Genomic DNA, 12,500 nt, shown 5'->3' with positions numbered 1-12,500 from the left:
GCCTGCGACGCCAACCCGGCCTCCGGCCCCACCCCCGGAACCTCCCACGAGACCCGCCGCCCCGCCACCACAGGGTGGCCCTCCACGCGACGAGACGCGCGCCTGGCCTCCAAACGCCAGCATGCAACGCCACAACCTCGGGCCGGACGAGTCCCACGACCTGGGCCCTCTCCAGCTCCAGGGTCCACTCGCTCACCACACCGCCCGCGGAACGCTCCCAGGGGGGCCGCGGCGGCCGCGCCCCGAGCCAGCGCACACGCACGCAGGTCGCCCGCCGGCCCGGGACCGGGAGCGGGCAGAGGGACACTCGCAGCGGGCGCGGGGGAAAGAGGGACGCGGCCCCTCAACCCCCGGCCGCGCGAACAGCGCCCCACCGCCACCGCGCACACACGCGGCACCAGCGGCCCACACAGTGGCCCCACGCGCGCCAGAAGGCCCGGCCAAGGCCCAGCGGGAACCCTCCCCCGACTCGAAGGGGGGAGGCGTGGGCCGCGGTAGGCACAAAGAGCAGGCGCTCGGCCCCCACCCGCGGGGGGCCGGCGGACCCCTGCACTCCCAGACGGCGGGGAGGGGGGACTCTCGCCTACACACACCACCGACGGTAGCGTAGCGCAAAAAGCAGGGGGCGGCCAACGGGGGAATCCGGTACCCCCACACAAGGCACGCCCTTCACGGATCGCTAGAGAAACTTCCTCACTGAGGGTGGGCCGCACCCAACCCAGCCCCTCTGCCAACCGGCCGCCGAGACAACGAGGGGGGATCTGCGGTACAGGCAAGCACAAGGCTTCTTGAGCGTTCGCGGCCGGGGACACCCAAAGCCCCATCGCCTCGGGGGCCCGACCGGCCCCAGCTCGGCGTCCCGCCACCATCGCTCACACGCCCGGGCAACGTCTCCTTCCCCCACCGGAGAGAGGGAAGAGCGCCCGGGCGCCCGCTCGCCTAACACTCCCCACGCCACTCGGCGCTGGGGACGACAACGCGACACCCTCCCCCCCGGAGAGGGAGCGGGCAACGCTGCCGAGCTTACCGCCTCGATCCCCCGAAAGAAGCGACACCGCTCTTCCCTTCAGGCACTCGCCTCGGAAACCCCCACAGACGGGGCGAGACCGACAGCGAGGCGGCGGCCGGCCGCGGCAGCGGCACTGGGATCGGGAGCAGCACACACCGGCTCAGCCTCAGGCACCTCAGGAAACAACCCGGAGCGCCCCAGGAGCACCGAAGCAGAGGCGCACCGTCGCGCCGAGGCAGCACGGTGGCAGCCCTCCCCGCGCCGGGGAGGGCCACACACACGGCCCTTGGCCGCCCAGGGGGGGCGGCGAGCGAGAAGCACCCGCTACGTCAGAGGACCCCAGGAGCGAGGTCGAGGCCGGATTCCGCACCCCCGCCCTTCCCCGCACCGCGAACGGGCGGGGAGGCAAGGCGAGGGGCCCGCGGGCAGGACGAGAAGAGTCGGCCCATTCGCCATGAATGTCCGTCCCTCGCCTGGCGCGGCTTTGGTCCGGCCCAGGAGAGCGCAAAGTCACCACATCGATCAGCAGAGTGGGCGGGAGAGGCCCAGGGAGCAGGGGGAGACCCGGCGAGGACCGCTTCTAAGAGGAGCCTGCTACGGCCTCGCCGGCCCCACACCCCAGGGAGAGCGGCCGACGACACGGAACGGGGAACGCCTGACACGCGGCTCGGAGCCATGGAAGCAAGCGTCGTCACGCCACCCTCGGTGCCCGCAGCGAGGAGCGCACGGGCGGTAAAGGACCACCCGCCACCTACCCCCGCCGCCCTCCGGCGCCAGAAGGCCGGCCGGCCAGAGGCGGCACCACCGCGAGGGCGCTCCAGGTGCGCCAAAGAGCCGTCGCACGCAGGCCCAGGCAAGCAGCTCAAGAGGGAACGGGTCCGGGCCACCCCATCAGCCCAGAGCCCCGCACGCACCCGGAGGCCCAAGCTCCCTCGCTCTGGCGTGTGCCGCCAGAGGACAACGTGTCAGCACCTACCCGATGGCAGAAAACGGCCAACTCGGGCCAAAACAATCGCGACCGGGGCAACGGGGAACAGTTCACTCACCACTGCCGCCTTCCCTGAACACAGTCACGGTCAGCGGACCGCGAAATCGAGCCCATCACCGAGATCCAGAGCCCCTAGGGACAACTGGTCGACCCTCGTTGACGAAGGCAAAGACAAGAGACGGGGACCGCCATCCCCAGCGAGCAGGACCGGGGAGGGGGTGGGGAAGGGCGGACGGGGAACACGTCCGAAGGACGCCGGGCGTAGCCAACAGGACAAGCCCCGGGCAGCGGGCCCCCGAAGAGGCAATGCGGCAAGGCCGGGCGAGCACACCCGCCTGGCCCGCCCGGTGAAGCCCCGCAGCCCCGCGGCCAAAACCCGCGAGAGAGAGGGAGAGGAAGCGGGAGAAAAATATGACAGAAGTCCCGGCGACCGACCCAGACCGGGCAAAGCGAAGCCCGTGGCGGCGAAGGAACCGCTCAGACTGCCACCCGAGGCGCCCGCGGCCCGGACCGTGCAGGGAGAGAAGACAACCGACACACACACAGTAAGCCTGCAGGTCCAATATCCCGCCAACGGGCCACAACGGCCCAGCCCAGCGTGACCGAGACAGTTCCGCTGGCGCCGCCCAGCTCCTGGAACTCTGTCTCGGCCACCGCCGCCGAATATCACGCCTTGGAGACTTCCGATGATCCGACGCTCCTATAAAAGCGGCCACCAGGGGGAGCTCGACAACCGTCAACCAAATCAGGAGGAAGGGACGCGGAACCTCGGTCGGCGTCAGCGGGATCCGCCCCGCAGGGGTCGTAGAAAGTCACCCGGACACGTCCCACCAGCCGGGTCGCCCCGCCAGGGCCCCCCCCCCCCACAGCGGCGGGCACGAGACGCAGGCAGATCGGCCCAGCACCCCTAGAGAATCCGGCGGGGGACACCACGGGCGGTGTGGGACTTCAAAACCGAAACCACCACGGTGAAGCCACTATTAGACAGGCAGACTAGCTGCTAGGCCACGGTCCGATCCATCCAGAGAATGGAGGAATTGACAGAAACATGTAAAAACCCGTCGAAATCGGTGGCTGGGGAATTTGATCTGCTGGTCTTTGGGCTCGGTGTTTCCGCCTGTCTCTGTACCAAAAAAAAAAAAAAAAAAAAAAAAAATGGGAAGATGAACAGCCTCTGAGAAACCTTCCTCCTCTGTGTCTGTGGTTCAGTGCCAGAGGGCCGGCCTAGCACATAGGAGGCACTGGGTTTGAGCCTTAGCGCGGCATACAAAAAGGAACAAAGTCGAAAGAAGGCGTGCTGTCCACCTACAACTACTCTAAAAAAGAAAAAAAAAAAAAAAGAATACTGATCATAATAGGAATAAGGATTCTTCCTTGGGGAGTTCTATTTTCTCTGCCTGGCCACGTTATCTTTTTTTTTTTTTTTTTTTTTTTTTAAGAGAGAGTGAGAGAGAATTTCAATATTTACTTTTTTTTTTTTTTTTTTTTAACAACATCTTTGTTTGTGTGCTGAGGACCGAACCCGGGCAACTGCAACTGCAACTGCGCTACCGCTTGAGCCACATCCCCAGCCCCCTTTTTAACTTTTACTTATTTTTCTTTTGTAAAGACAGAGAGGAGGAGGAGGAGGGGGGAGAGAGAGAGAGGGAAGAGGGGGGTGGAGAGAGAGGAGAGAGAGAGAGAGAGAGAGAGAGAGAGAGAGAGAGAATATTTTTTTTTAATGTTTATTTTTCAGTATGCGGTGGGCACAACATCTTTATTTTATTTTACGTGGTGCTGAGGATCGAACCCAGCGCCCCGCGCATGCCGCGGGAGCGCATTACCACTTGAGGCACATCTCCAGCCCATTAATTCTTATTTGAATTTGTGTTTTTATTTACCTATTTATTTACCTGAGTAAGAAATGAGCATTTTCTTGAACCGAAAGTCATTTTCCACCGGGTCACAGAGCCAAATTTTACGTTTAGGCACATGGTAATAAGAAGCTGTAACAGGGCGCTAAGAGCGGCTGCCTTGGCTAAAAAGCGTGGGCCCTTGCCCCAGAGCGAAACAACAACGACAACGGGGGGGGGGGGGGGGGCGGGGGGGGGCGGGGAAGAATCAAACAAATAATGCAATCAATCCATGGGCCAAGGACCTGAACAGATACTTCTCAGAAGTGGATTAAGACACTCCTATAAAAGCGGCCACCAGGGGGAGCTCGAAAACCGTCAACAAAATCAGGCGGAAGGGTCGGTGTCAGCGGGATCCCCTTCGCAGGGGTCGTAGAAAGTCACCTGGACACGTCCCACCAGCCGCCCCACCCCCACCCCGCCAGGGTGCCCCGCAGCAGCGGGAGGCGCCGGCAGTCTGCCCAGCACCCCCAGAGAATCCGGCGGGGGACACGGGCGGTGTGGGACTTCAAAACCGAAACCACCACGGTGAAGCCACAATTAGACAGGCAGACTAGCTGCTAGGCCACGGTTCGATCCATCCAGACAATGTAGGAATTGACAGAAACATGTCAAAATCAGTTTGAAATCGGTTGCTTGGGAATTTGATCTGCTTGTCTTTGGGCTTTGTGTTTCCTCCTTTTTCTGTACAAAAAAAAAAAAAATTGGAAGATGACCAGCCTCTGAGAATCCTTTCTTGTCTAGGGTCTGTCTGTGTCTTTGGGTCAGTAGCAGAGGGCCGGCCTGGCACAGAGTTTGAGCCTTAGCACGCCATACAAAAAGGAACAAATCATCGAACAAATCATCACAAGGATTCTTCCTTGTGAAGTTGTATTTTGTCTGTTTGACCGTTTTATCTTTTTTTTTTTTTTTTGTATCTTTATTTTTATTGATCTATCAATATCACAGAGCCAAATTTTACATTTAGACACTTGGTAATAAGAAGCTGTAACAGGGCTCTAAGAGAGGCTGCCTTGGCTAAAAAGCATGGTCTGTTGCCCTAGACTGAAACACCACATGCTCTGGGATAAATAAAGCTGGAGAAAGGTTGCAAGAGCACTTCATGGTGTTGTCAGTCTGGTGTTGTGGCTCAGTGGTACAGTACTTACCAAGTACGCATGAGGCACAGGGTTCAATCCCGGGCACCACATTGAAATCATCATCATCATCATCATCACCTAAATAAACAAGATAAACATATGTATTTTTTTATCTGTTTGTTTATTTATTGGAGGAGGCCTGTAAGGAGGGATTGAACTCAGGGGCACTCACTGACTACTGAGCCACATCCCCTAGCCCTACCTATCTAGTATATTACTTAGAGACAGGGTCTCACTGAGTTGCTTAGTGTCTCACTTTTGCTGAGGGTGGCTTTAAACTCTGGATCCTCCTGCCTCAGCTGTGTGTGTGTGTGTGTGTGTGTGTGTGTGTGTGTGTGAGAGAGAGAGAGAGAGAGAGAGAGAGAGAGAAGCCTGTCTGGGATGACAGGCATAGGCCACTGTACCCAGTCACTTATTTATTTTATTTTTAGTATGACTTCAAGGTACACACAAGACAATCACTGCCAGGCGTAGGAGGAACATAGCACATTGATAAACAGTCAGATCTTTGAGGAAGCATTAAACAATCTTAAGGTAGTGTGCAAGTCATTCAATAACCTCAAAATACCTACATGAGGGTTGGAATTGTAGCTCAGTGGTAGAGTGCTTGCCTTGCATTCGTGAGGCCCTGGGTTCAATCCTCAGCACCACATAAAAATAAATAAACAAAAATAAAGACATTGTGTCCATCAACAGCTATAACTAACTAACTAACTAACTAACTAACTAAATAAATAAATAAATAAATAAATACCTGCATGAAAACCACAGAGAATTAAAGGAAAAGATGGATAAATCTATTATGGCAAGGAGATGAGAACACTCGTCCCTTAGCAGCTGAGGACGACTTAGGCCATAAATAAATAATCAGGAACAAAGGACAGCAGAACTACATCACGAACAACCCACACCTAATGGGCACGTTCAGAACACTGCAAGGCCACCACTACACAGCAGACATTCTTTTCAAGTGAATACGGAATGTTTACCAAAGTTGACCATAGAATGGAACATAAACCAAATCTCGACAAAGTCTAAAAGATGAAATCACACCACAACTCTTCTCTGAACAACACAAAAGTAAGCTGGAGGTCGTAGCATGTCGGCCACTGCCAGGATTCATTTCAAGAACGGGATGAAACCCAAAGAAAGTATAAACCTGTACATTCACAAATCTCAGGGAGAAATAGCCGCATCCATCTGTCACAAACTCTTGAGAGGGGCGGGTCAGGGGTCAAGGTGAGATTGAAATACCCAAATACCCCCAACAAAGTGCCAACTTTATCAAACCAGTAGCCTAGATAAAGCAGGTACTTGTACTACGCCTTCTCGGTGACATTGTGGGTTTTTTTTGGGTTTTTTTTGGGGGGGGGAGGGGGAGGGGGGAGGGGAGCGGGGAAGGGTGGTTCCCGCCACTTTGGGTTCCTACCGCTTTGTCTGCAAGGGGAAATTTGTTTCCTGCCAGGCTGGGGTGCCAGTTATCAGGGCGGGGAAGTAAGATTCTTACACTAAACCGGGCTTGCTTGGGGCAGGTCTCAGTTCTGATTTACATAACAACAGGCAGGGCAAAGTCTCTCCCACTGCCCCTGAAGGAAGAAAAATGTGGCCTCTCCAGGCTGTTCACAATTCCCAACCTGTTTTAAGGGTCAGTTTGTCTCTCTAACTCTGCATTTATGCTGACCGATTGGTTTAAAACTACACTAAGAGGTTAATTTGAATATCATTTGTTTCAGAGCACTTGTTCAATGTGTCTACCAGCATTTAATTTCTCTCTCCTGATGTTCCTTAATAACCTGATTGCTTTGGCCTTCTTCTCCTGGATTATGTGTAACTTGCCCCCCTTTGGTATAAAAAGAAACCCAGGAGGAGATTGATCCTAAAGAAAAGGGGTGCTCCACTAAGTGAGAAACTGAAAATCAAGCGATTAAAAAGAGTTTGGTGTAGAGAAAGAGAGGGGTGTGTGTGTGTGTGTGTGTGTGTGTGTGTGTGTGTGTGTGTGTGTTATAGAGAGAGAAGGGGAGAGTCTCTTGTACTTCAGGGTTTTTGTCTGTCTGACTGTCTGTCTGTCTGTCTGTCTGTCTGTCTGTCTGTCTGTTTGTTGTCTAATAATTACAGTGTTTCAGTTGGAAGCTCTGCCCTGGGTAATTCTTTCCAGCTCTTAGAAAGTAGTAACTGTGGTTATGTTCATTTCTGTTAATGATCCATTCTTCCTGCCTTTTAAATTCATTGATCACCCAGAACTCCTGTGTTTGGGGCAGGAGGGGTCCAGGTGCTTGAGAGAATTTTTTTTTTTTTTTTTTTTTTCCCCCTGTGTCATTGGAATGGAGATTTGGACCTCTGAGTAAGAGTAGAGTTTTCTAAGAGAAAAGAGAAGAGCTCTAAGGGAAAAGCAGGGGATTGGATTACCAAAAAAAAAAAAAAAAAAAAAAAAGCCTTTGGAAACCAAACTATTGTTAGGTAAAACTTCATCATCTGAAGTGGCACCCCCTTTCTCCACTGAAAAGTCTTAACTGGGCCTCTTCTGAAATCTTCACCCAGACTGGTTTTAGGTCTGTCAGCAAAAGAGTCTCTCTGTGCAAAAGAATTCAAGGTGGATAAACTTCCTATTTTCGTGTCGCCCTGTTTACTTGGCCACTGGCCGAGAAGATACCAGCACTCCAGGTGCTGGACACCCCGTTACTAGTCTTTCACAAACATGTCCAGAACAGTACTTTGAAGAAATGTGCAAACAAGGCCTCTGGCCTTGAGCTGGGCTTCACAGAGATGTCTACATGTTTAAGATACGAGAGGGTACCAACTGGACTCCATGGTAACAGCTGGCAGGGGGAGAGTAGACAGGGGAGAAGAAGCTCTCCCCTTCTCAGGTGTTGTCCTCCAAGGGTTAACATGCCCAGGACAGTGAGAGAAAAAGCTGCTTTTATGTGAACTTCTGCAGACCATGAATTTCTGAGCCCCTCCCCTTACATGCTGGGTATAAAACTCTGAAACTACCTGAACTTTGGGTTCAGGGGATTAATTCCTTACAGCAAAAGCCATCTTCTCTGAACCTGGCTGCAGCCAAATAAAACCGTTTTCCTGCTCTGTTCGGTCGGTGCCTTGCCTCATTTGTCCCTACAACAACACATCCATGCAAGGAAGACTTTATCAAACCAGTAGCCTAAGTAAAGCAGGTTCCAGGTTACTTTTTGCCACCACCGCCACCACCACCACCATGCATACCAATAATTTCTTCTGATTTTTTTTTTTTTAATTACATACAAACAAATCAAAAACCATGAAAAGTATAAACTATGTTACTGAGAATCAAGAAGAGTCATTCACTCATGTAAATTCAGAAATTCGGTAAGGGTGGTTGTTGTTTCTGTCTGTTGCTGTTGTTGTCCTTTTTTGTCTTTTTTTTTTTTTTTTTTTTTTTAATTTTTCTCCCAACTGTCAAATCAATTAAAGCGGGGTGGGGGGGGGTGGGGGGGGTGAGGTGGTGGTGGGTGTCAGAAAATGTAACAGGGGTCCACTTTATAGGCTTTGAGTATAAGTCTCACTGCTCAGCCACTGAGGCTCATGTTAAAACCCATATCCTTTTTCCTTTCTCTTTTCCCTACCCTCCCCCTCCCTAATCATAGGTGAAGCCATATGGACTTTCAGGGTGGGTTATCTGCCCATTGGCTAACAAATATTTAGAATTTTCATCCAGAAAATCACTTTTCTGTTTGATAACCTTGCTAGGCCTCCGATGGGTTAGAACAACAGAGTGTCAGCAGAGTCATCAGAGTTTTGTTGCTGTAAAGGTTCAGTTCTTATGTTTTCTTATTATAATAAATTCCCCCTCTTCCTTCTGAGATGCTTTGCCTCTGAGCAACACCCCCCCCAACACCTATCCCCCCTTCTCTGTCTCTCTCTGTCTCTCTGTCTCTCTCTCTCTCTCTCTCTCTCTCTCTGTCTCTCCCCCCCCCCTCTCTCTCTCTGTCGAGTTACCCCAGGGCTCCATAAGTTGCTGAGGCTGGGCTTAGTCTTGTGATTCTCCTGAATCACCCCACATCTCTGTCACTGGAGATGTGTGCACATCTGGGGACTAGAGTACTATGCTGTGCTGTGTCTGAGAGATTTTTTTATTATTAAAAAGTCGGTACACTTAAAGACATATAGGTTTCCTACATGAGAGGTCACCCTTTTTATTAGAACGTGTATTTTATCGAAGCTCTAAACTTATCCCATAGTCAGTGACACATGTGGAAGTTCTAACACATGCATTCGGTGTAACATTCAGATTTAGAAAAAAAAAAAAAAAAAAAAAGAAAGAAAGAAAGAAAGAAAGAAAGAAAGAAAGAAAGAAAGAAAGAAAAGAAAACGAAAAGAGAAAGATCTGTGCTTGGGGCTGGGGATGTGGCTCAAGTGGTAGCATGCTCGCCTGGCATGCGTGCGGCCAGGGTTCGATCCTCAGCACCGCAAACAAATCAAGATGTTATATCCGCGGAAAACTAACTAACTAACTAACTAACTAACTAAATAAATAAATATTAAAAAAATTCTCTCTCCCTGTCTCTCACTCTCACACTCTCTCTAAAAAATAATAAATAAATAAATAAATAAAAAGATCTGTGCCATTAATGACCAGTTTTCACATCTGTTAGTTTTAATCGAAAAAGTAAGGGTTTGGGGATCATTTGTTGAAAGAACACTCCTGTACCAGGTGAGTGGCACTGTTTCCTGAATGCATAAGAGTATTTGTCCACTTGAGTCCAAGCTGTTCTCCTAGGTCCAACTGTTGGTGAGCAAAACACCACATCGTGGCAGTTATCTGGCCAGAGTCTGGCCAGAGCTGGTAGATTCTGAACTTGGCTTCCAAAGTCAAAGGTCAATGAATGTATGTAGGACTTCTAGGCAAGTGTGATGTGAAGATCTCTGGGCTTGTTGTGCAATAAATGTGTCTGTGTTCCTTCAGCATAGAAGGAAATGTATTCATTCTAGAATGCAAAGCTTGGGCTAGGGTTTTAGCTCGGTAGTAGAGCACTTGCCTGGGACGTGTGGGGCGCTGGATTCCATCCTGAGCACCACAGAACCCAAAACAAAGGGACAAACAAGTAAATAAGGTAAAGATAGTGTGTCCATCCATCTACAGCTCAAAAAATTAAAGGTATGGGTTGGGGGTTCATGTCGATCCTCCCCCGCCCACCCCCAAGAGGATCAGGAGGAGGTTGAGAGAAGGATCGTAAACTCATAGCGAAAGTAACCTCGCGAGGAGACCCCTGTCTCCCAAAGAAAAGTTGTGATAGTAAAAGCAAATGGGACTCCGTTTTGTTTTATGTCCCCATTCTGTAAAACAACCAGGCCAAGTAGAAGGGTCATGACTGACGCAAGATGTTCTTTTCCTTGTGCTATAGAAACCTTTAAGAGTAAGGAACTACCTAATGGGACATTGTTTCTGTAACTAGCCCATAAAAGGGGGAGCGGGGGGGGGGGGGCTAAGCTTCTGTCACTGGAGTGGCTAGGCTGATTGTGATTGGCTGAGCGTCCCTCCGCCTGACTTCACTCTCCCGCTTCTGTAACATGGCTTGCTTGCATTAGCTAGACGCCCCCTCCCCCCAAAACGTCCCTTTTGCAGGTTTGAGGCTTATAAGGGGCACCCTTGCAATTGTTTGGGGCTGGCCAGGGGAACAGCTTTATGTTCTTCTGCTCAGTCGCCACTAGTTGTGCTTTAATAAAGGCTTGATTCCTTTATAACGTGAGTGGTCTGGAAGTCAGTTTTTGAAACCCCGGGACCAAGCTTTAACTAGAACAAGCAAGCAAGCCAGAAAACAAATGAATAGATAGATGATAGATAGATAGATAGATAGATAGATAGATAGATAGATAGATAGATATTGAATATGGGGATGTGGCTCAGTCAGTGGTCAAGTGAGTGCTTCTGGGTTCAACTCATAAATCAATGGATTTACCAAAAATATATAAAAATATCTGTATAAAAAGGGGATGTTGGTTTAGCTCAGTGGTAAACTGTGTCTGTGTTCAGTCCCCAGTTCCAGGCTCCAGGCAGAAACCAGCCCCTGTGTGAGGGGCTGGTTTCTGGTTCCATCCCCACCAAGGAAACCCTGACATGAGTATGGGGAGCCATATTTGTCTATTGGATGCCAAGGGTAGAGTGATTTCCATCTTGATCTTCCCCCCACCACCACCACCACCTCTGTCTGTGTGAGCAAGGTCTCTTCTAGTGTCTGGATTTTATTTATCTACCTATTTATGTATGTATGTATGTATGTATGTATGTATGTATGTATGTATGTATTTAAACAATGCCTTTATGTTATTAATTTCTTTTTATCTGGAGCTGAGGATCTAACCCAGGGCCTCGAATATGCTAGGCGACCACTCTAACGCTGAGATATAAAGGACCCCAGCGCATCCCAGCCCATCCCAGCCCAGCACAGAGTCTTTGAGATGAGATTTTATTGCCTGTTTTGGTTGTTTGAGTCTGTCTTTGTTCACTACTTTTGTTTCTTTTGTGATGCTAGGCTGGGGAAGAAACCCAGGGCCTTGGGCATTGGTCCACAAAGGGTCTTGATTGCTGGGCAACACCCTCACCTTTTTTTCCTTTGTCTCTTCCCTTCCCCAGAAAGTAAACCCAGGAAGGGCCTCCCTCTCCTTCCCCCAGGCCCAAATCCATCCTGTTTGGGTTTTGGGCTCAGACAGGTACACACTAGACAGACGGACGGACAGACAGACAGACAGACAGACACACACACACACACACACACACACACACACACACACGGGAAACATCACTGTTTTATTTTTGTTCGTTTCTCTCTTAACCTCATCCAGGCCCTCCCTCATAACTCTCAGGGGCGGGGGGGGGGGGGGGGGGCGGGAGGTGTTTACTATGGACCTCTGGTGGTGACAGCCTTGGGAGGGACTACTACTGGGGAATTGGAGTGAGTGGGATGGGGGAAGTGGGGATTATAGTTGAAATTCCAAGGGTCGGGCAGAGGCACAGAAGCTATCTCCTAGGTGGGGCATGTTAAAGGCTAAGGAACGTGATCAGATACCAGGGGTGAAAGCGGTATGTCCTCCCCACCCCCCAGTGCTTCCAGGACTTTACTGTAGGGGGGGGGGGGGGAAAGCGGGAGTACAACTGCACTGAGGCCCGTGCCCATCTGTCTTTCCAGGGACTCAGTAGGCTGAGGGAAGAGAGGAAGATATGACGCAGCGGCTTGCAGCGTAGTGATCTGTATATGGATATAGATATAGATATCTAAGTCTGTCAGTCTGTCTGTCTATCTATCTATCTATCTATGTATCTATGTCTATACATGTAGATAGATTATATCTAAACTGGAAATGGAACTCAGGCAGGCCTTCCAAAATGACGGTAGCTTTGCGCCACCTAGCGTTCAGTGACTGCAACTAACGAGGCTGCTTTTCTCAGACCGCAGAGCACTCACTGTGAACTCCCAAGTTCCACAGGGTGGAAACCCGTC

The sequence above is a fragment of the Callospermophilus lateralis genome, unplaced genomic scaffold, assembly GCF_048772815.1.
Source record: "Callospermophilus lateralis isolate mCalLat2 unplaced genomic scaffold, mCalLat2.hap1 Scaffold_5730, whole genome shotgun sequence".
In the NCBI taxonomy this organism is placed as follows: Eukaryota; Metazoa; Chordata; class Mammalia; order Rodentia; family Sciuridae; genus Callospermophilus; species Callospermophilus lateralis.
Note: the sequence above shows the minus strand (reverse complement) of the source record.